General features: G+C 33.3%; 1 pseudogene; it reads right to left on the bottom strand.

The window, feature by feature from the left end:
- Positions 1–22,805: 22,805 nt before the first annotated feature.
- LOC149240389 (glucan endo-1,3-beta-glucosidase 3 pseudogene) lies at positions 22,806–24,075 on the bottom strand (annotated as a pseudogene).
- Between the last annotated feature and the right edge of the window lie 276 nt (positions 24,076–24,351).

The following is a 24,351-nucleotide window of genomic DNA, read 5'->3' as shown; positions in this document are numbered from 1 at the left end:
TGTTTACAAGAGAGAATTTTCAAAATCGGTATGTCACATTGGCCATAACCACCGTACACCAAATGAAATTTTACTATTGACAAACATTTCATCAAGTTTCAAATAAGCAATTAACCATTTCATCAAAATTCAAATAAATTTTGATTAGCCATAGCATCTGTCTATTTTTATTATTAATTATAAAAATATATGAAAAAAAATAAAAAATGTAAAACATGAGATAATACTTTAATTATTAGAATATATGAAAAAAACTAAAAAATGTTAAACATGAAATAAGACTTTATATCTTATTGAAACATGTTGTTATGGGACAGGTTATTTGAATATATTAAACTATGCGATTTAATTCTTAAAATCATAAAAAAATATTCATATCCTTTTAAACCTTGAAGTAATGTATACAGGTCAATTATTGAATAATGAGCCCATACCAAAGGAAAAAACACTATACCACCAATGATTTATTTCGGCATTTTGGCATTTCCTTATCCTCGCTCTTGCCACTCGATACCCCATGCAAAAATAATTAATTATAACTATGAAAATTTTATAGCTAATATTAATAAAAATAAATTAATTAATATTATAAATACAAATTAATGATTATAATTGACATTAATTATTATTATTTTTTATATTTTTATTCAAATTTATATTTAAATTCAAGTTAAGTTGTTTGCCTTATGTCATGGATCCATCGTTTCCTATCTTTAAACATAGAAATAACACATAAATATTGAATTTATTTGATTTTTTGTTAAATACTTCCCTAAGACAACCGTGTAGTAGATTTTTGATCAATCCAATATTTAGGATGGTTACTCCATCCATAATCAAAGACCACAAAGTTTTGTGACGAAAAATTTCCCTACCAACTTGTTTTATCATTCAAAAATAGAAATGCAAAAAAAAAAATTGTTCATAAATCTCAAAATACAACTATTAAAAAACAAATCAACTCAATTGGTCTATAAATTTCAAAAATACAATTTAAAGTGCTAAAATACAATTTAAAGTACTTGAGTGACTTCCCGTGATAGTTTCCATAGCTCAAATGCAGATTCTCGGAACCCGAATACAAGGAAGCTCTCTCCGTCTCCATTTACATAGACAGATGATTGCAGATTTTCGGAACCCGCTTCTATCGTCCACTAGGGCCTCCGTCTCCCTTTACATAGACAGATGGAATTCATTATGACTTATCAGATAATTGTTTGTGTTCGGAAAATTCTCTGCCGGAAACTGATCTTGTAGATGGACGTTGGCGTATGCTGGTGTCCATTATCATAACCATTTGTGGTCAGCAAATTTTCTCTGCCGGAAAGTGATTTCATACAGGGATGTTGGCGGTCATTATCTAGGGAGGACGTGCATTCAATGGACCAACAAATTTTGTACAAGAGCAAGACATTGTGGTGGATAGATGATGTTAGGTATAAATGTGGTCATATAGTACACACTTTCAAGTGTATAGGAAAAAATAGACAAAATTTTAAGGTGAATTGATTCAAAGAAAGGCTTATCGGTCTAATTAGTGATATACTATAATAGGTGGTAATTATTATGATGACGGCTATATAAATTTATGATAATTATGAAGACCATGTGAAAGAGGTGGAGAAAACAATGATTAGATTGTATAGTATGTTCTTTTAGGATAATTTTAGGATTTCATTTGATTTACTATCAATTTTATTTCTGAAATTTAAATTGTTTTATAAAATTTGAAATAGAAAATTAAATATTACAAAAATTATTATTCAAAATTAGATATCACAAAAATTATTATGGAATAAAAATTAAAATTCATATAAATTAATTAATTTATATTAACATTGGTGTATTATTACAACTATAGTTCAATATTCTTTTAGACACATACATAGAGAAGATTTAATATTTGGAAGAGACTTAATATACATCTATATAACTTGGGTGATAAGTTCATATTAACATTAATTCTAGTTTACATATCATATAAATGTTCATTTTTCTTTCAATCTCTTTTTTTTTTTCATTTTCTTTTTAATTGTCCTCTTAATTTTTTTCACTAAACCATTTAGTAAGTTAATTACTAATCTAGTGTTTTTCAATTTATATCTAAAGCATATAAAAGAAATAAGTTAATTATTAATTTATAAAATAGTGCTTAGTATATGTCTATCACAAATAACTCTAGTGCTTTTCAATTTTTATGAAAAGCATAAAAAATAACCTCTAGATTTATCTTAATTTTGGATCTACAAGGGCTAAGAGTGATCAAACCTTTTTCATTCTAAAATAAGCTTGCATCTTAAAAGATTTGATATATCTCAGCATTTGGTAAATCCAGAATTAAGATAGATGTATGATTATTTAATTATTAATTATAATTTTGTTTTGCTATTTTATTTTTTCAATTTAATTTAATTTTTATATAATTGGAGAGAGTTAAAATGTTTTAGTTAATAATTATAATTATTATTTTTTGTATTTTAATTTTAATTTTTATATAATTTAACTAAATCGAAATATTTGTATAACATCAATCAACAAAACAACAACACTTACACAAACTGAGCTAGAGAGGGCCTCCAACAATAAACCAATCATTCACTCATAAAATAATGATTAATATTGGTTTATCAAAAACATCATAAAAAAAAATAATACACTTACTTTACATTCCCACACTCTACATTGAGTTGCTTGTACTAAAAACATATCGGTCATGATGCTACTTGTGCCTACAACTTTTAACCCAAAGCATGACATCGGATCATACTGAATAGAGTAATTGTTGTAACATTATTGTGCATTTTACATTTATATGTCAAAAAAAAATGAAAAAGAAAGAAAAAATTAAAAAGGGATAAAAAATGAAATTGAAAAAAATATATATTGATTAAAAAAAAAATCCCTAAGAAAAATCAAAATATGCACTCTAGGATAAATGCCACATTACATAGTTAATTAATGGTTTTTAATTATTTTAAACGCAATTGGATAAATGCCACATTACATAGTTAATTAATGGTTTTTAATTATTTTAAACGCAATTAGACCATGGATAGAAAGTTGTAATAAAGTATTAAATTGAAATGGCATCTTTGTTGTGTTGTGATATCGTAGGCATAACAACTGACTGCCATGATCTTCTTCGCCCGATCAATGGTGGAGAAGGCAGTTCGCCCGCCCTCCTCCCCCCCCACCTCTTCGACAATTAACAGAGGGGTGGGGTCCGAAATGCAGTTTAAGTCAAACCATTATTGCAATGTGTCAAGCACGAGAGGTAGTTCAGACCCCCCCCTCGAAATCTGCCAGTGACTGTTGTCGAAAATGCCCATGCCTATTTTGATCGTTTTTGCTCCCGTCACATCCACTCCATTGCTGCCACCTGCCCACTACTCGTTACATAATTTTAAAATTGTTACCCAATCGTAGACATTTCCACCATAAATACCCCATGCCCATATCAAGTCTCTTAAACTGTTAATTCCCCTCTTTATATAATAAACCCACAATTTTCCTATTGTCCCTTTTATGCATTTTGTTAAGGAAAGTTGTGTACCAAGATCCAATACAACCTCAGCAGAATGACCCAACATACAACACCTACAAGTCGACTAATTACCTGGTAACCATCATTTCATCTCCTTGTATTCTTTCCAATGGCTTCTTTGAAGCGAAAATCTAGAATGACTCAAGAAAACCCCATGCTCCCACTTGTGATAGACCTGGACCATTTTCCATTAGTGGGCAAAGAGTACAAGATTTCAAAGACACAATGTGAATTTGATTTGTATGAGTTACATAACTGGATGAAACATAAATTCGTTGACCTCAGCTATGAATAGAGCCTGTGAGATTCTTTCCTACCTCAATTCATATTCCCACACACTCACCCCTTCCCCGAATGTGTGTCATGGTGTCATTTTAGGTATATTCCTAGCCAAAGGGCTATTGTTGCACAAAATAATGACATTATGTTTACAGTTACAACTCAATCCATTTGTCAAATGTTACAGATTGAATCCTACACTCCACCACATACTTTTTCTATAGAATCCCTCGTGGATCTCTAAAAAAATCTTACCTTCCATCAACGAGCTAAGATTTTTGAGGTTTTTCTACCTAAAAATGCTTAATTTCCTAGAACTAATCCACCTTACCTAGCTTCAATGTTTCCAGAGATGACCAAGCAAATAGTTTCAATCATTTCCTCTTTGATAGGTTATCAATTTGACCAATGGGTTGATGACATTATCCTAGGTTTTTTTCAGTATTTTCTAAAGATGAGAAACCTTCAATTATCTTCAATTACAGTGAGTTCTTAGCACAAGATATCCATGATCAGTTCATGAAGTTTTCTACAAAAGGGGCCTTCAAACATGCATCAATCCTTGTATATTTGTTTTTTTTCTATCAGTCACACATGTTTTCAATTCCACTACAAAAGTTAGATGAATAGGGAAACCCACAATCTATGATTCATTGGACCTCACTAGTTAGGAAAAATATAAATGCATTCTCTTTCAATGACTACACAGATCATTTTTTATACACAGTTTCCTGTTTACTTAATAGTGATTTAATCCCTAGAATTTCTCCTGAAATTAAAAGGATTCTTCATCTTAGTGAACAAACAAAGACAGGAGATTGGTATCTATACCAAACTATACAGAGATTAGAGTGTATTGTTGTGAGCTTCCTCCATACAAGTTACCAAAGTTTGTACCTATCATAATTTTTGCATTGGAATACATCAGGAAGATGATAAATATGGATGAGATGCACTTTGTGTCAGCTAAGAGAAAGTCCAATTTAAAATCAAAACTCAAGTTGGACCTTTCATCTTTAATACCAAAACAACAGCAAAGAAGGAATATTTTCTCTTAAAGGAAATGAAATATAAACTGAGTTTTTCCTGGTCTTATGATCCCTTAGGGTTCATTTCCAAGCTAAGGGTAGAATGTAAAACTACTCCTTATGCTCATACTCCTAGACCAGAGATTGAGCAGTATATGAATTAGGAGGAGGGGCAAGAGAACACATTGTAGGAAGTAGAAGAGCATATTTTTACTCCTATAACATCTGAGACTCAAGTTCCCCAAGAAAAACATGCAAAGAGAGTAAGGGAAACCAATCCTCCTTTAGTTACAGAAATCGAGCAAACCATTTTTGTGATGTACAAGAAGAAGAAAATTAATCCTCTTGAGGACTCCTTTCCAGAAGAAATCACATAGACTACACTATTCTTGATAGGCCCTCATGCTACTACCTTTCCTCGAATTGAGGAAATTTTTACAAGGTCACCAGCATCTTGAGCTTCTCAACAACCATTGGAAACATCCCAAACATGAGAATTAGCCCATGGTAATATTGAACCAAGCATTTTTTCTAGGTACGAGGAAATAAAAAGGAAAAATGAAGCATTGAAGGCTACCACTTATACAGAATTCTAGAAACAAACTTTAGCTTCTCAGCAAAGATTATTTTCTGCCTTTGACATTGAAAAAGGGTTGATGCAAATGGCATTCCTTGAACCTAAAATCCCATTTCCCAAGACTGTTGAAGACTATAAGAAATCAATCTTTTCCTTTGACTCAAAGGAGATTCATCCTATTGACCAGATTGATTTACATAAACAAGTTGGGGAAATTATCTATTCAAATTTAACCAGTTCAACCATGGAAAAATCTAAGTTGCAGGTTTCATTGAGTAATATTAAGTCCCAGCTCAAGATGGAAAATATTTATTCTCTAGCAAGGGATACTAAGATAAAATCTTTGGAGGATCTAGTAATTAAATTGGGATATGATCATAGAAATGTTAAATTTGTTGAGGAAATGATTAAGAGGAAAAATGTTGGCATTCAGGCATTGAGAAAATAATTAAAACTCCTTACTACTGAAGATCCTTAGACTAAAGACATTGGTGAACTAGAGAAGAAAAAAGAGAACATGTTCAAAATTATAATTGAACAAAATACACAGATACAAAAGATGGAGACATAATTAGAAACTTTGTTAAAGGATAAAGAACAACAATCAACTCAAACAACAGTTATTCATTTAGCAGCAATTCCAATTACAGGTATTTCAACCGCAGGGGCTTCCGCTTCAGCAATTACTATAGCAGAAGAGATACAGTCCACTGAACCTGCAACTGATCTAGCCAAGGTCATGGGAGATCTATCATTGAGGGGGTAGAAAATTGAGAAAATGAAAGAACAGCTTCACAACCTCCAAGAACAGAAAATTAAGATTGACAATGCATATGTGGCAGAAATCCAAAAGAGTCACAGGTTGACTCAAAGAATAGACACTTTGGAAAATGAATCAGCAATTGCTCAAACACTTGCACAGGCCAAAGAAAATATATGGAAAGACATAAATGAATCCATGACATATTTGTTCCCATCAATTGAAATTATATTTGAACTGGAAGCATTCCTAGAAAAATCAAAGGAATTATTAGCAGAAGTTAAGAAAGAATTGGGTAACAAACCAGGAGATGCAACATCATTAGTCAGGATTTTGAATTCAAAAACAAAAGAAGAGCTCGAAGAATATGACATAGATGATAGAACTGAAACAATTCTATAGGTTAGAAAGATTCACATCAAAAGGAATTTAATGCTGCAACTTGAAAACAAATGCCAAAATTTAGAATCTAGCCTCCAAAATATTCATAGAAAGTTTAATGTGTTGCATCGAAAGGGACTTCCAGGTTTAAGGGGAATTGGAGATAAGCTGATTACACTTGAATAATACTAGCAAAGTTTGTATTCAATAGCCACAGACAAAGAAAAATTTTCCAAGATCAGAGGGACTATTACAGGGAAGGCTTTCATTTAGGGTTTGACTTTTGACTTTTTGATTCAGTATGAAATCAAACATTTTTTTGTAGTCAAACCAGCTTTTCAGAAGTACATTGAAGTCGATGAGGCTTACAAAGAGTTAATCAAATCCACCATTCGAGATGAGGAAAGATGGGAGAAAATATGCTTACTCATTGATTGAATTAGCAAACAGGTTTTACAACAGTAATTTTGAAGCTTCCAGCAACAACAGACGAGTTTAGAGGAAGAGGTCAACAAATAATCAGAAAAACAAAAACAAAAACAGTAGATTTTTAGGCCGAATCATCAGCAACAACCTCAAATTCAGTGCTAGACAACTTAAGCAGATTTATTTTCCTATTTTTTCCTCTATATTTAGAAATATTTGTGTTTTCAAAACATATATTATTTTGTAAATGCATTTAATTTGGAATCCGATCTCAGATGTAATATTTTTCTATAAGTACTTAGAAATAAGACTTAGAAATGGTTGAACCATTGTGATAGACTTTTGAGGAGACTTGTATCCTTCGAAGTTATTTCTTCAATAATAAAAGGGTTCTGGATTCATTTCAAAACACATTGTGTTCCTATAAGTCTTTCTTTGTTATTATTTTCACTATGTTTTATGCATATGTTTTGAAGTTTATGGGAGTTCTGGGTAAGATAATATTGAGTTTCAATTTGTCTGAAATCCCCAATGAAGTTATAATCTATTACAGAGATTAGTTGATTAAACTGTTTGTTTGATTTAACTCCTCTACATCAACAAATTGTCATCTTCCCTTAAATTTTATTAACCATATATTGTTTGGTTGTAAAAGTATTTTACACGCATCCACTGTATATGATGGTTAGATAATCTGTTTGATGTTTAACAAATCATATAATTTCTAAAGTTTCATTCTTGCACATCTAAATCAAAGCTAAATTACAGTTTAGAGGTGAGGAATCAACCCTTCTATTTAATCATAAGTAATTAAGAATTTCACCTATTCAAATAGTTTAGAGATTTGGTTATCCAAAAAACTTTAAAAACCAAACAAATATTTTAGATGCTCTGGCATAATTCCTAACCTAGAATTATCTATGGAGGTACAACATCAGACTGGCGTTGTTGCCTGGGAATGAAATTCTTGAATTATTTTCCCTGTGACAACGATTAAAGCTTACCTTTTAATAGTGAATAAAAGGATAGTAGACTCAAATCATTCACCTAGTGATTCCACAAAAATAAAATGGCTTCACGTAGAAACACTAGGTCTCTCTCATATCCACAACTTTATTCTCCACTATCAGATCCTGAGAGACTGGTAAGAATTGCCTCTACAAGACAAAGACTAGAAGCCTCTACTTCTGCTTCTGTAATACATCCATCTAAAATTGTTTCTGAAACTGATCCTTTTAGACCTATTCCAATCCCTCTTGAACTATCAGATCTACCACTAAAAGTGTTAGAACTGTTATCTAAAGGAGTTGATTTGCAGTCAGATCTCCTTGTTTATCAGCTAGAATCTTATCAGATTCCTGAACCTCTTTCAGAATCTCCTAGATTAAAAAAATAATTAGGTCTAGAATTACCAGAATTAAAACCTAGTGATTTTATTTCTTCAATAATTCACACTTACCCATCTACTTCTATTAGCTTTGAGGACAATTTTTTTATTTACACAAATCCTTTGTTTGATAATGAAGGAAATTTTGGTCCTGGAGAACAGAAATTAATAATACAAACACCAAGAAAAATAAAAACTTCCATAAATTCTTCCAACTTACCTTCACCCCCTACAACTCCCAAAAGCTCATCCTCATCCCCTTCATCATCTTCATATTCTCAAATCTCATCCTCATCTTCCTCATCTTCATATAATCAAATGGTTGGTATTCAAACCATCATTCAGGCTTGTTATGCAGCCTTAGTTCTTCCCAATCAGCTAAATAATTTCCCAGATGGATATCTGAAGCACTTACCTGGATTTAATGGTGAAATTGGTTTGTCTATTGAAGATCATCTGGCAGCTTTCTTAGACTATACTAATAATATGAATATAGAGCATGAATATTTCTACATGATATTGTTTGTTCAATCTCTTGAAGGAAATGTTAGTATTTGATTTACACAATTACGAGCTAATTCAATCCCTTCATGGAATGAATTAGTTACTATTTTTAAAAACCAATGGGGTGTTTAAAAGGATCCAGTTTATTATCTGACTTAATTTGATAACCTAAAAAGAAACCCTAGTGAACCTGTGGCTGATTTTATAAAACGATTTAACAAAATTTACAATAAAATGCCACCTGATTGTAAGCCACCAATAGTTGCTGCCAAGGTTAGGTTCTCTAAATGATTTGATGATGAATTTGCAGTTATGCTCAGAGAAAGAACTTCTGTAACACTAGCAGACATGCAGACTAATGCTATTGAGGTTGAGGAAAATAGATCAACCTCTACAAAACTCAAAGAAAAGGCTAGAAAAGCTAAACGAAAAATGAAATCTAGGGAAGAAGGAGGTTCTTCTTCTAAAAGAAAAACTGAGGATCACAAAATTGATGAAATCACTTCCTTACTTAGAAATATTTCAAATAGGATTTTAAAGATTGAAACATAACCTAGAAGTGTTCAACAAGCATCAAATAGAACTCAGGATCAATACAAAATACCTTTCCAACCCCAGATATTACAAAGACCCAATCCTGATCAAAAAATTCAACAATCGTTGATGATTGGTGATCAAGAACCCAAAGAAACTATACCATTAGTTACTAATGACATAAATTATTTCGATAATCAATCATAGCAGAATGCTATAATTCTAGTTTCCAATGATCAAGCTTTAATTCAAAATCAAGAAACTTCATAGGTTTCTAAATATCAATCCTTCTCAGAGTTTCTAATAGCTTAATTAAATAGAAGGTATGATTTGAGGCCTAGACCAAGCCCTGGTAGGCCAGCCAAGAATGTTACAATCAATGAGCCTCCAGTAAAAACTGTTGAAACCCAAACAACTGTAATTCAACCATTAACTCAACCCAATGAACATAATACTTTTGAAAAAAATGTTCCAACAATTTTCAATGTAGAAAAAGATTTAGAGAGAATCAAAATCCCTTTTCCACTGTCTGAACTCTCCAAAAACCCAAGATACAAAAACCAAGTATCAAAGTGGATATAATCATCGAGAATAGATGCTGACAGGGACGTGAACAGTTTACAGGATGAAAAACCATTAGTGGTTTTTCGTCCTAGTCCTGACATGATTGATGAGAACGTTCCTCCATTTTATGTCACTCTCAAAGTTCATGATTTTATTCTATATAGATGTATGTTAGACTTTGGGGCCTCCAATTTGATGCCCAAATTAATCATGGATCAATTGCAATTACAAATTACCAGGCCTTACCATGATTTGTACACCTTTGACTCCAAGAAGGTTCCTTGTCTCGGACTGATTAAAGACCTAGTTGTAACTTTAGCACAAATCCCTATAAAATTTGTAGTACTAGACATTGTAGTCACAGATATCCCTCCCAAATTTGGAATGTTGTTATCAATATCATGTTGTGCAAAATTACGGAGAAATATGTAGATGCACATGTCCTATGCTACTATCCCTGTATATGGGGGTGAACATCTTAGGTTATACAGAGAGGTAAGATTCATTAACAACATTTGTAGGGATGATCAAGCAATAAACCATCTGATTTATGCTATTGATCAAGGTTTTGGATGCTTCACATTGTCATCTAATGATCTCGAAAATTCCTAGCTTAGCATTGAACATATTTTGAACAAACCTAAATGTATAAAAATTGGCGTGTTGAAGTTATACTTTGATGGGGCTTTTTCTAAAGATGGGGTTGGAGCAGGGATTCTATTAATTTCTCCAGATAAAGAAAACATAACCCAATCCTTTAAGTTAGACTTCAATGTTACTAATAATGTAGCAGAATATGAAGCCCTAATTCTAGGCCTTGAGGTCGTTAAATGTCTGAAAGTTCAAAACTTAAGTGTTTTGAGTGACTCAGAATTAATTGTCAAACAACTAAGAAATTTATGCCAAGTAAAACATCATAGGCTTATATCTTAGTTAAATGAGGTATGGGATTCTGTAGAAAACTATTTACAAGCTTTTAACATCACAACAATCCCAAGAGATGAGAACATTTGTGTAGACTCTCTAGTAGTTTCTGCAAGCTCCTTTAAAACTCCTGATCCAATGCAACTCCAATATCACATTCAGTTAAAATATAGGCCTTCAATCTCTGATAATCTTAAACACTGGAGAGTGTTTGAAGGTGATGAAAAATTGAAGATTTTCCTGCAGGAAATTGATGATTTTTCAGCTTTGAAAATTGAGAAAGAACAAATTATTGATCATAAATCAACTCATGAAAATGAATCCTCACAATTGAATAACAAAATAGTTGATCATAATAACCTCCAATTGTTAAAAAATTTCATTCCCAAGGGTTTATTCCCTCTTGAAAGGATTTTTTATCATAATTATGTTTTAAAAACTTCGTTATTAAACACACCACAAGAGGATGTAGAAGACTGTAACATTGGAACCGATGAAGAAATTAAGAATGTGAAAATTTCAACATCCTTACCCAAGGATATAAAAGACAAGTATATCAATCTATTAAAGAATTATAAATATGTATTTGTATATTCCTATGATGAGCTCAAAACTTATGATACAAATCTTATTGAGCATAAGATTCCTTTAAAACCAGAAGCCAAACCATTCCAATAGAAATTAAGAAGAATTAATCCAATTTTGCTTCCGACCATAGAAAAAGAACTAAAGAAATTTTTGGATGCTAAGATTATTGTTCCTCTTAGATTTTCTGAGTGGATTGCAAATTTAGTTCCTGTAAGAAAAAAGAATGGTGAAATTAGACTGTGTGTGGATTTTAGGAATCTGAACAAATCATCCTTAAAATACAATTATCCATTGCCTAAAATGGATCAATTACTGCAAAGAGTTTCAGGTTCTAATAGAATTTCCATGCTAGATGGTTTCTCTAGATACAACCAAATTTTGGTAAGTCCAGAAGACAGAGAGAAAACAACATTCACAACTCCCTCATGTACATTCATGTATGCTAGGATGCCATTTGTCTTAACCAATGCAGGAGCAACATTTCAAAGAGAAATGGATTTATCTTTTCTTGGTAAAATCAATAAGTTTATTGTTATTTATCTAGATGATCTAACTGTGTTTTCAAACTCTGATGAAAAGCACTTAAAGCACTTTAGAAAGTTTTTTGACATGTGCAAAAAGCTCGAAATCTCGCTCAACCAAAAAAATCTTTGTTTGCCATAAAGGAAGGAAGTTACTTGGCCAAATCATCTCAAAAGAAGGAGTGTTAATTGATCCAAAACGAATCTCAGTTATTGAGGTAATTGGTCTCCCCATAAAAAAAAAAGGGAAATTCAAGCTTTTTCTAAGGAGATTTATACCAAACTATGCTAAAATTATTAAAGATATTACTGACATGTTGAAGAAATATCATGAGATTAAATGGATAGTGCAGGCAAGATATGCATTTACACAAATAAAAAAGGCCATTTCTAAAGCCCCAGTACTAGCCATCCCTAATTATACAAAACCCTTTAGCATTTTCTCTTTTTCCTCTAACACCACTTTTGTTGTTGTTTTATAGAAAAAGAATGATAACCAAGATGACCAGCCAATTTCTTTATTTAGTAAAGTAATGAGAGATGCAGAGCTAAAATATGACATCATTGAAAAACAATCCTATTCCCTTGTACAAGATCTAAAAGATTTCAGAACTTATGTCCTTCATTCCCCTATTACTGCCTATGTCCCAAACAATGTTGTCAAAATTGTTTTGACGCACCCTGATATAAATGGTAGGAGAGGGATACAGATAGCTAAAATTCTTGAATTTTATCTAGACATCAAATCCACTAAGCTGGTAAAAGGAAAGGGTTTAGCCAAGTTATTGGCTGAATCTAATTGTAAAGTTCTGGGAATAAACACCATCATGCAGGTATCAGGAGAGAAGAATCCACAAGAACCTTCTACTAGTTCAGGAGAGAAGAATCTACAAGAACCTTATTCTTCTAAAGACTTAGCTCCTTTTCCACTTCATATTGAGGAAAAAATTATGTTATCTGAATGGTATGTTGATATTGTACACTTTCTTCGTGATTTTGAATACCCTCCTAATTTCAAAAAAATCAATGCAGAACTCTTAGATTAAAGGCTATGAAGTATTGTATTATCAATGCTAACATTTATTGTAAAGATCCATTAAACATCTTACTTATATGTCTGACTGAGAGTGAAACAAAATGAGTTATAGATCTGTTTCATGAAGGAATATGTGGGGGTCATTATGCTTGGAGAGCAACAACACACAAGGTTTTGAGAGCGGTTTTCTATTAGCCAAAGTTGTTTTCACAGGTTGGAGAAAAGGTGAGAAGCTACATTCCATGTCAGATTTTTGCTAGTAAACAAAGATTAGCAGAACTCCCCCTTGTTCTAGTTTTGATTCACGCACCCTTGTTATAGTGGGGACTAGATTTCATTGGAGAGATACATCCAGCATCCAACAATCAGCACAGATGGATCTTAACTGCCACATATTATTTTACAAAATGGGTAGAAGCTATCCCAGTAAAAAATGCTACATATGTTGTTATCATTAAATTTATTGAGGAAAATATATTATCTAGATTTGGATGTCCTCAATAGATAGTCACAAATAATGCACAGGCATTTAGTAATGTTAAAATGATAGAATTTTGCCAGAAATATCATATTTTATTGCATCATTCTACTCCATACTATTCTCAAGGGAATGGATTGGAAGAGTCATGTAATAAGATTTTGGTAAAATTCATCAAAAAGGTACTTGAAAATCATAAGAGAAACTGGGACAATCATCTCAAGTATGCAGTTTGGGCCAACAAAATTTCACCCAAAAGAGAAATAGGTAAATCCCCTTTTCAACTTGTCTATGGAACTGAGGCTATTCTTCCTACATAGTTAGCTTTCCCTATCATGAAGTTTTTACAAGAGTCAAATGAAGAACCTGATGATTTTTCTAGAAGAATTAATCAAATTATCGAATTAAATGAAGATAAAGAGAAAGTTCAGTACAAACTTCGTCAATATCAAAACAAGATGAAAACTTTGTTTGATAGGAAATCTAGAGTAAGAGATTTCAGGGAAGGAGATTTGGTTTTGAAATGGGATGCCCGAAGAGAAGAAAAAGGGAAACATGGAAAGTTTGATAATCTCTGGCTGGGGCCATTCAACATTGCAAGTTTAAAGGAAACAATAGTTTCATTCTACAGAACATGGAAGGGAGGCATTATTCATTGCCTGTCAATGGATAGTATCTCAAGCACTATATTCAGTACTGAAAAATGTTACAACCATAATTCATTGTACATTTCTGATTTTATATACATTCTCATGGAAAGTGTGATTTTCACAGCAAAGACTCCATAACCCGAGGAGAAGGCACATGGATCTGCATGTTCTATGCATCTTACAGGGAAACACAGTCCCCAGATGCACCCAATGTTGTAACAATATTCTGCATTTTACATTTATATGTCAAAAAAAATGAAAAACAAAGAAAAAGAAAAAGAAAGAAAAAATAAAAAGGGATAGAAAATGAAATTGAAAAAAATGAAAATTATTGATTAAAAAAAAAAAAAAATCCCTAAGAAAAATCAAAATATGCGCGCGAGACTAAATTCTGCATTAGGTAGTTAATTAATTATTTTTAATTAGTTTAATCACAATTATACCATGGTTAGAAAGTTGTAATAAAGTTTTAAATTGAAATGACATCCTTGTCGTGTTGTGATATCGTGGGCGCAACAACTGACCTCCACGATCTTCTTTCCCCGATCAACGATGGAGAAAGAAATTCGCCCCCCCCCCCACCCCGCCTCTCCGCATTTAACACAGGGGGGAAGGGGGGTCCAAAAAGCAGTTTTAAGTCAAACCGTTATTACAACGTGTCGATCGCCGAGGTAGTTTTAACCCCCCTACCCCACCACCCCCCCCCCCCCCCCGAAATCTGCTAGCAACCGTTGTCGAAACCACCCATGCCTATTTTGCTAGTTTTCGCTCCCGCCATATCCACTTCGTTGTTGTCACATGTCCATTTCCCATTACATAATTTTAAAATCGTTACCCAACCATAGTCGTTGCCGCCATAAATACCCCGCGCCCATATCAAATCTCAGAAACGGTTAATTCCTCTCTTTATATAATAAACCAACAGTTTGCCTTTATCCCTTTTACACATTATGTTAAGGAAAGTTGTGTACTAAGATCCAGTACAACCTCAGCAGAACAACCCAACATTCAACACCTACAAGCCGACCAATTACCTGGTAACCATCATTTCATGTCCTTGTATTATTTCCAATGTCTTCTTCGAATGGAAAATCCAGAATGACTGAGGAAAACCCCATGCTCCCGCCTATGATAGACCTGGACCATTTTCCATTAGTGGACCAAGAGTACAAGATTTACGAGACACAGTGTGAATTTGATTTGTATGAGTTACATAACTAGATGAAACAAAAATTCCTTGACCTCAATGATGAATTGAGCTTGTGGAATTTTTTCCTACCTCAATTCATATTCCCAGACAAAGGGTTGTTCCACAAAATAACGACATTATGTTTACAGTTACATCCCAATCCATTTTTCAAATGTTACAGATTGAATCCTCAACTCCACCACATCCTTTTTCTATAGTATCCCTCATGGATCTCTAAAAAAATCATACCTTCCCTCAACGAGCTAAGAGTTTTGAGATTTTTCTACCTGAAAATGTTGAATTTCCTAGAACTAATCCAACTTACCCAGCTTTAATGTTTTCAGAGATGACCAAACAAATCATTTCAATAATTTCCTATTTTCTAGGTTATCAATCTGACCAATGGGTTGATGACATAATCCTAGGGTTTTTGTCAGTATTTTCTAAAGATGAGAAACCTTCTATTATCTTCAATTACAGTGAGTTCTTAGCACATACTATCCATGATCAGTTCATGAAGTTTTCTATAGAAGGGGCCTTCACATGCATCAATCCTTGTATATTTGTTTTTGTTCTATCAGTCAGACATGTTTTCAATTCCACTACAAAAGTTAGATGAACAAGGAAACCCGCAATCTGTGATTCATTTGACCTCACTGGTTAGGAAAAATACAAATGAATTCTCTTTCAGCGACTACACAAATCAATTTCTATATACAGTTTCCTATTTACTTAATAGTGATATAATCCTTAAAATTTCTTTTTAAATTAAAATGATTCTTCATATTAGTGAAGAAACAAAGACAAGAGATTGGTATCTATACCAAAACTATACAGAGATTAGAGTGTATAGTTGTGAGCTTCCTCCATACAGGTTGCCAAAGTTTGTACCTATCCAAATTTTTTCACTGGAATACATCAGACATATGATAAATATGAATGAGTTGCACTTTGTGTCAGCTAAGAGAAAGTCCCAATTTAAAATCAAAACTCAAGTTGGACCTTTCATCTGTAATGCCAGAACAACAACAAAGGAGGAAATTCTTCTCTTAAAGGAAATGAAATATAAAATTAGTTTTTCCTGGTCTTATGATCCCTTGGGGATCATTTCCAAGCTAAGGGTAGAACATAAAACTATTCCTTATGCTCATACTCCTAGACTACAAATTGAGCAGTATATGAATTAGGAGGAGTGGCAAGAGAACACATTGCAGGAAGCAGAAGAGCAGAGTTTTACTCCTACAACATCTGAGACTCAAGTTCCCCAAGAAAAACATGCAAAGAGAGTAAGGGAAACTATTTCCCCTTCATTTACAAAAATCCATCAAATAGAGTTTGTGATGTACAAGAAGAAGAAAAAGAATCCTCTTGAGGACTCCTCTCCAGAAGAAAGCACAAAGACTATACTAGTCTTGGCAGGACCTCATGCTAGTACCTTTCCTCAAATTGAAGAAATTTTTAGAGGGTCACCAGCATCTTCAACTTCTCAAGATCCATTGGAAACATCCCAACCAAGTGAATTGGCCCATGGTCAGACTGAACCAAGCAATTTTTCTAGTTATGAGGAAATCAAAAGGAAACATGAAGCATTGAAGGCTACCACTTATACAGAATTCTGGAAATAAACTTCAGCTTCTCAACACAGATTACTTTCTTCCTTTGACACTAAAAAAGGGATGATGCAAATGGAATTCCTTGAACCTAAAATCCCATTTCCCAAGACTACTGAAGACTATAATAAATCAATATTTTCCTTTGACTCAAAGGAGATTCATCCTATTGACTAGATTGATTTACATAAACAAGCTGTGGAAATGATCTATTCAACTTTAACCAGTTCAGCCATGGAAAAATCTAAGTTGCAGGTTTCATTGAGTAATATTCAGTCCCAACTAAAGATGGAAAATATTTCTTCTCTAGCAAAGGATACTAAGATAAAATCTTTGGAGGATCTAGTAATTAAATTGGGATATGATCCCAGAAATGTTAAAGTTGTTGAGGAAATCATTAAGAGGAAAAATGATAACATTCAGGTATTAAGAAAACAATTAAAACTTCTTACTACTGAAGATCCTTAGACTAAAGACATTGGTGAACTAGAGAAGGAAAAAGAGAACATGTTCAAAATTATAATTAAATAGAATACATAGATATAAAAGATTGAGACAGAATTAGAAACTTTGTTAAAGGAGAAAGAACATCAAGAAACTCAAACAGCAATTATTCATTTAGAAGCAATTCCAATTACATGTATTTCAACAGCAGGGGCTTCCACTTCAACAATTACTATAGTAGAAGAGATACAGTCCATTGATCCAGTAACTGATCTAGCCAAGGCCATGGGAGATATATCATTAAGGGGACAAGAAATTGAGAAATTGAAAGCACGTCTTCACAACCTCCAAGAACAGAAAATTAAGATTGACAATGCATATGTGGTAGAAATCAAAAGAGTCGAAGGTTGACTCAAAGAATAAACACTTTGGAAAATGAATCATCAATTGCTCAAACACTTACATAGGCCAAAGAAAATATATGGCAAGACATAGATGATTCCATGACATATTTGTGGCCATCAATTGAAATTCTATTTGAACAAGAAACATTACTAGAAAAATCAAAGGAATTAATAGCAGAAGTTAAGAAAGAATTGGGTAAAAAACCAGGAGATGCAACAACATTAGTTAGGATTTTGAATTCAAAATAAAAAAGAGCTTGAAGAATATGACATAGATGACAGAACTGAAACAATTCTTGAGGTTAGAAAGATTCACATCAAAAGGAATTTAATGTTGCAACTTGAAAACAAATGCCACAATTTAGAAGCCAGCCTCCAAAAGTTTCACAGAAAGTTTAATGTGCTGCATCAAAAGGGACTACTAGGTTTAAGGGGAATTGGAGATAAGATGATTACTTTTGAAGAATACTAGTGAAGGTTGTATTCAATAGCCACAGACAAAGCAAAATTTTCCAATATCAGAGGGACTATTACAGGGAAGGCTTTCATTGAGGGTTTGACTTTTGACTTGTTGATTAAGCATGAAATCAAACATTTGTTTGTAGTCAAACCCACTTTTCAGAAGTACACTGAAGTCGATGAGACTTACATAAAGTTAATCAAAGCCACCATTCCAGATGAGGAAAGATAGGAGAAAATATGTTTACTCATTGATTGCATTAGAAAATAGGTTTTACTAGAGTAATTTTGAAGCTTTGAGCAACATTAGACAGGTCTAGAGGAAGAAGTGGACACATAATCAGAAAAAAGAAAAAATAAAAGAGCATCTTTTTAGGCCTAGTCATCAACAACAGCCTCGAATTTAGTGCCAAACAGCTTAAGCAATTTTATTTTCCTATTTTTTCCTCTATATTTAGAAATATTTGTGTTTTCAAAATAGATATTATTTTATAAATTTATTTAGTTTGGAATCCGATCTCAGATGTAATATTTTTCTATAAGTACTTAGAAATAAGACATAGAAATCATTGAACCATTGTAATAGACTTTTGAGTAGACTTGTATCCTTTGAAGTTATTATTGAAATAATAAAAAGATTCTAGATTCAGTTCAAAACAAATCGTGTTCCTATAGGTCTTTCTTTGTTATTATTTTCACTATGTTTTATCTACATATGTTTTGAAGTTTATGGGAGTTCTGGGTAAGATAATATTGAGTTTAAATTTGTCTAAAATCCCCCATGAAGTTATAATCTATTACAGAGATTAGTTTATTAAACTGTTTGTTTGATTTAACTCCTCTACATCAATAAATTACCAACTTCCCTTAAATTTTCTTAAACATATATTTTTTGGTTGTAAATCATTTTACATGCATACATTGTATATGATGGTTAGAAAAAAAATTTTATGTTTAACAAGCATATAGTTTCTAAAGTTTCAACCTTGCACATCTAAATCAAAGCTAAATTAATGTTTAGAGGTGAAGAATCAACCCTTCTATTTATTCATAAGTAAATAAGAATCACACCTATTCAGTCACTTCAGAGATTTGGTCATCCAAAAAACTTTAAAAACCAACAAAATGTCTTAGATTCTCTAGCATAATTCCTAACCTAGAATTATCTATGGAGGTACAACAGTAACAAAACCGATAAAACGATTTGGTAGATATGCAATAGGATGGACAACCGACATTGGTCATCACCTTTCCATCTCAATGACCCGAGGCGAACATAACCACACCAACTCACCGCTTTAATGGTAAAGGGCGGTTTCGTGGCATCGAGTTCTATAAGCTAAATGTGATAGCATGCTAATATTTTTTTGTTATTTTCCCCTTTCCAAGTCTTTCCACTGTTAAGCTAAATGTGATAGCATGCTAATATTTTTTGTTATTTTCCCCTTTCCAAGTCTTTCCATTGTTTTGGTCTGCATGCTCGACGACATTGTGGGACAAGGCCATCTGATATTAAATAAGTAGAATCTTTGGTTTATATAATATGTTTTATAATATTTAATATTCAATACAACTTGAGTGGGCCTAATGGTTAAGAGCATGTGTTTCCTCCTATGAGGTCATAGGTTCAAAAACCAGAGGGGGGTAGAGTATGTATGCCTTCGTAGACTTAGCAATCAAATCGTTGTGCGAAGGTGGGTCCATTGTCCCACAAACAAGGGGTTCTCATACACCAATTAGGTGTTTGGCTTGGCTGACCTTAAAATTGGATAATAATAATAAAAATATTGTATAGTGGTATGTGGTAGGGATATTGGTTATTTTTATAAATATTGGTATTTTATTGAGAATTGTGTGATTAGATTTTAATAAAGGAAAAAAATCATTTTTTTATATTACTTCAATTTAATACAATTAAAAATTTCTTATATTATTTCGTTCTAATATAATGATAAATTAGCAATTGCACCGAGAGGTGCAAAGGAACACCGATAGGAGGGAGTGGGAATAATGTGGAATGCAAAGGGATGCTTTAGAGAATATTATTGAAGCTCTTTAAAAAAACCCTAAGTGGTTATAATTTTATTCTTTCCATGTTCATATAGGCAAGTTATTACAACTACCTTCCAACCATTTGGGAACACCATTTTAATCAATGTCTATTGTAGTTTCTCCCTCAAGATGGCATTGAAAGTTTCTTTGATCTTGACAAAAAGCCCTCATAATTCTTTTCTAGGCATTGAAAGTTGCTTTCAGCTTGACAAAAAAACCCCATAATTCTTTAGCTTCAGTGTCATAATTCTTTTCTATGTGTGTGCGCTTGCGTGCCCAAGTGTGAGGTGATGGAGAGCTTTGGTAACAAAAAACTTTTCCTTTCAATTTTTTAGTCATTTTTCTCTCTTCTCATTAAATGTATTTTTCATTTGTAATATCTATTATGAGTTTGGAAAACACTGGATTGATGATGATAGTTTTATAGTTCCCTGCAATGTTTTGGTTTCCTCTTTTACATATTTAAAGACCCATATAAATATAAAATATCTAAGATGTTGAAATAGTTTGTTCCACATACTACCTATGCTTCCCATGCATCAATGATATTCTCTCAGATTTCGCTAGTGTATTCCATTGTACCAAACCATGAACCATATAAGCAAAAAAGATTTTTACATTTTAAATTAATTTTGATTTGAAAAAAAATTGTAGTTAGTGATGTGGTGTGGTGGATAATAATGCTTCCTACAAACTTTGTTTTTTTTCCCACAACTTAAGTAATATTGCACACAAATAATTAACCCAAGGAATGCATTTTGACACACTTAAGAATTACTGCTTGGAAACATCATGCTTCTGGTTGCATCTTCTCGCATTCCTCCCATATGGCCTCGAACAAAACAATTGATGGATATCGCTCACCAAAACTTGGAAATACAACTACAATCAATTTCCCTGAGTTCCTGGTCATTTTTCCACTTTAATTATTGTGGCTACAGTACCTCCTGATGAAATTCCTACCATTAAGCCTTCCTGAAGTGTCGGAAATGGAGCGCCACTCGTCAATGGCGGGATCGTATGCTTCGGTGGAGCTAAGGTCGAAGCTAGGAGCCACGATGTTGTCTCCCACAGCGTAGATGCAGTCGTCGATGCTATTTTCGTTCTTTAATTCAATGGAAATTTCGTCCATTAAGTTGGTTTCTTATTAGTTGACACTTGATCACACCTTAATTCGATGGAGTTGGGAGCCATGTTGAACCCACGTGTATCAGGTTTTAATTGAATTCCATTAGCCCTGTCGGTCCTAAGGGAAACAATGATTCCAATCCATTGCACTATTGAATTTTCATTGGAAAAATAATGTAGTCCAAAGAAGAAGGGAAATAAATATAGGCCAACATGTGAAAAGCGAAGTTGCACTGCACCACTGCTTAAACATAATGGTGTTGGTGTTGGTGTTGGTGTTCGTGGCCTTGGCCAAAGTCCCATTTGCACCAATATTGTAACCAATTTTTCAAACAACAAGCTGAGTTTCCACTCTAAATAAAATCGTAAAAGCAAGATTAATATTCATTTTAGATCTTATTTTACGAAACCAGAGAAATGAAGGACAACAACTATGAAAGTAGTAAAGCTCTCCCATACTGGACAAATGTTGATTAGAAAAAGACCCAGAAATGATCAATACCAAAACATTCAATCAACTTTAATCTCATAAAAGTTCATGCCTTGTAGGATAAATACATGAGCCATGACTGACAAAACATACAAACAAATTATATCAATTAATCTTTTATTGATTTCTTTGAAGGCTTGGTTCGAGAAAGAAAAGAGATCACAAGAAATTCTCTGCAGATAGGTAGTTCATTTTGTTTTGAAACTATCTGATATGTATCATATCAAACAAATATAAACAATACATGGAAAGAAATTTGCTTCAAAGGAAAGTAAATTGTGGAAAAAAAGACTCAAATATACCATTACACATAAAGTTAAATAAATTAAAGAAATGAACTCATTGGATAACTCCATAGCATACTTAAAAACCACCTATGTTCAACTAATGAAATTATTAACACAGATTCATAGGAACCCTGGATCTATTAAGTGTCCAAGTGGATCAAAATAAATAATTGAGTGAAAACCTATATATTCCCTTGATTTATTAAATTCCCAACAAAATTAAATAATTGAGTACAAATCTCTCCATGCATAAAAGATCCAGTGTATATATATTATCAATTTTATTTTTCCTATCTTCCACTATTAAGTACCTCGAGGAAAAAAAATCAATACAAACCTCTTTGCACTTAAAGGATCTAGTATGTGTATCTAATCAGTTTTCTTTTATCATCAATCTTGTATATATAATCAGTTTTGTTTTCACTTAGAGAGCACCTAGCTTCTCTTAGTGCAAACATGAGCATATGACTAGCAGACTTAACCAGGAATGTTTCTCTACTGAACAACACTAGGTTCTGCACTATATTTTCAAGGATTGGAAAAGCCAACTTACTTAGGTTATTAGTGGTTATGGTAGCCACAAGAAATGATTTCCATGCCTGTCTTGTGGTAGTAACTATGAGAGGCATAGGAAGAATGCTATTGAACATTATTAGGATTGTAGCAGGGCTGGCCTTACAAAAAAGAAGAGAAATCAACTTGGCCAGGACCGCATGCCCAATCCAAAGAAACTTGGACAAGTTTAGGGTCAACCACTTCCATTGATATTCAAGAAGTCTGAATGGCAATGTCATTAGAAAGAATTGTACCAACATCTATTAAATGTAATGTGTACACTAGATATTTATCGGCATATAGAGTCCCCAATTCTGCTCATAAATAGGACTTGATCTCATATCCTTGTTGAATAATTCATAAATGTATGTATTGACTAGTATGTCAGGATCCCTAGGAGTTCTTGTGTTGTTGAGGACATGCCTAACTTGATTACTATGATAAGTGTCGACATTGTCATCTATGGTAGGAGGTTCACTCTAGACACACTTTGAGGTCCATCCTGTCTCAAACACAACCATTGGAATGTTTGTGAAATTCAAGTCGGCCATGGCAAAGTATCCAACATCAATCATGGCATTGAAAACATTAGTGTAATATAGCATTGTATTGGCATCCACTGCCTCTTTGTTAGTGGGGAGGGGCTAAAAAAGGGCATAGTCCAATCCCACCACTCCATTGCTTTGCGTGTACACATAATAGGGATAGATGTTGAGCATGAGAAAAGAATCAGTTTTCTATAGAAAATCCAGCATGAGCACAAGAATCGACTTAAGGCTCCCATTGAAGAAGGCCTGAGAGGGTGGAAAGGAATATAAGATGATGTCAAAAAAATGATGACTGGAAACATTGATCTACCTGTCCAGATTGGCTGCCACCAAAGTAGATTGCAAGAACTTCATGGTAGACAACACACCTAAGGCAGCACTGGGAATAGTAGTAAGAACCTTGCTACCCACACAGATTCCTTTGAAGTTGATGTCTGGAAAGTAGGTTTCCACCTTCCTGTTCACCCAACTAGCTGCAGTGGAGTTTGACCACCTTATCCCTAGCAATTTGTTTTTGGGCACTGTTACTACAAAATCTATTACTGTTTTCCCCTAAAATGTCAAAGTTCCTTGATCTACATCATGAAGCCACACATGGTTCACTTGTTGTACCTTGACATGAAGTGCACTATAGCTGCATTTGAGTTCCATGCCTTTGAAAACACTTTCATTCCCGTGAGTACCCAACAAGACAACCAACATCTACTCACCCTTGAATTTCCCTTCATATTTCTTGTCCTCAAGCTGACACCACTGAAGCGCAAGAAACCACAATGAAAGATTAGGCTCACATATAGCCCGAGCCGCTTGAGGTCCATGAGATGGATAGTGAAGATGAAAAACCGTGGAAGTTTCTCGCCATTAGTGATCAACCAAACAATGACCACAACAAAACCCTTTCCATGCGTACGTTTTTTATCCGCCAGAGGAGGATGAAAATGGGTTGCTCAGATTGGCTCGCATGAATAGTGTTGTGACATAGAAATCCCATAGAGAAAATGCCT

Source organism: Pinus tabuliformis, chromosome 8 (assembly GCF_031772625.1).
Source record: "Pinus tabuliformis cultivar Carrire ecotype Pingquan chromosome 8, CPIR1, whole genome shotgun sequence".
Lineage (NCBI taxonomy): Eukaryota > Viridiplantae > Streptophyta > Pinopsida > Pinales > Pinaceae > Pinus > Pinus tabuliformis.
The sequence above is the reverse complement of the archived record's forward strand: the minus strand, read 5'-3'. Positions and strand labels throughout refer to the sequence as shown.